Source organism: Sinocyclocheilus grahami, unplaced genomic scaffold (genome assembly GCF_001515645.1).
Source record: "Sinocyclocheilus grahami isolate Dianchi unplaced genomic scaffold, SAMN03320097.WGS_v1.1 scaffold37.1, whole genome shotgun sequence".
In the NCBI taxonomy this organism is placed as follows: Eukaryota; Metazoa; Chordata; class Actinopteri; order Cypriniformes; family Cyprinidae; genus Sinocyclocheilus; species Sinocyclocheilus grahami.
The window spans coordinates 4,119,167-4,120,322 of record NW_015505216.1 but is presented as its reverse complement, the minus strand read 5'-3'; positions in this window follow the sequence as shown (position 1 = coordinate 4,120,322).

The window sequence follows — 1,156 nt, the reverse complement described above, 5'->3', positions numbered from 1 at the left end:
TTAGAATCCGTTCTAGTTAAATCTCATAAGTTGAAATTGGTTTACTTTGATGCATTAAATTAATGGAAAAATTTAGGTTGTCAACCATCTATCAGTATATATGGTTGTGGTTTTATTTTGTTTTTTATAACCATGTCTTACAAGATATATTGAAGTATATTCACAGGCTGTAAATACCAGGAAATGTGGCATTTAAATAATTTGAGCACAGACCACACTGAAAATTCAAAATGTGGAGTAAATACTTTATTAACATTCAAGATTTCATTAGCATTGCTATATCTCAAATTAAAATTCTACACAAGAAAAATACAAATTAAATACCTGTTCATAGGATAGGATGGAAAGTAAAGGTTATGTAAGGCAAATATACAAACAAAAATTAAACTACAATTAGTGAGGTCCCTTTGACATATAACCAATAAAACAAAGAACAGAAAATGCAGGGAGAAAATGTGACAATGCGTCAATACCAAGCAAAGTATTTATGTGCAGTTTTCTTTGTAATTACAACGTAAATAGAGCCTTTCACTTTAAAAGTCCTACTTTACTCCTAAAAGCACATTGACTAACATCTGCATTATCTGACCCAAGGAGCCAGTTGTGTCTTATTCAAATATGCCTGTGCAACTCTTGTCCTATTCCCTCAATGACTCTTTCCCTCAATTAGCTACACTAATGCCTATAGTATAGTAATTTCTTGTAATACTACACAACTGTTGATAATTGCCCCACAAAATGCAGTGTTAGAAATGCCTAGTTACTTAAATGCCAGTGAAATATCTATAAAATACAAAATGCCAACCTTTATAAGCCATATAAAATTATTCTAAAGAATACTGTGTAAATAGAAAAAGTCGTTAGCTCCTTCATACCGTGTTAATACTGTGCCAAAAACTGGTTAGAATGACTGCGGTGAATACTCACACCATGTTCCTTCAAATGACACACTTCACAGTTAACTGCCAGAATTACTTACAATGGCAAGTGGTTAAGGGACATTATTTAAAAATAATAATAAAGATGACTGAATGAGAGGAAAATATCTCTTATCAAACCCACAGGGTCCATAACTTGAACTTTTCAATAGACTCCCGATTTGAGGTCAGAAACCATCACAGTATCATAGATATTGTTGAAAAGGCTGTCAGGAGGG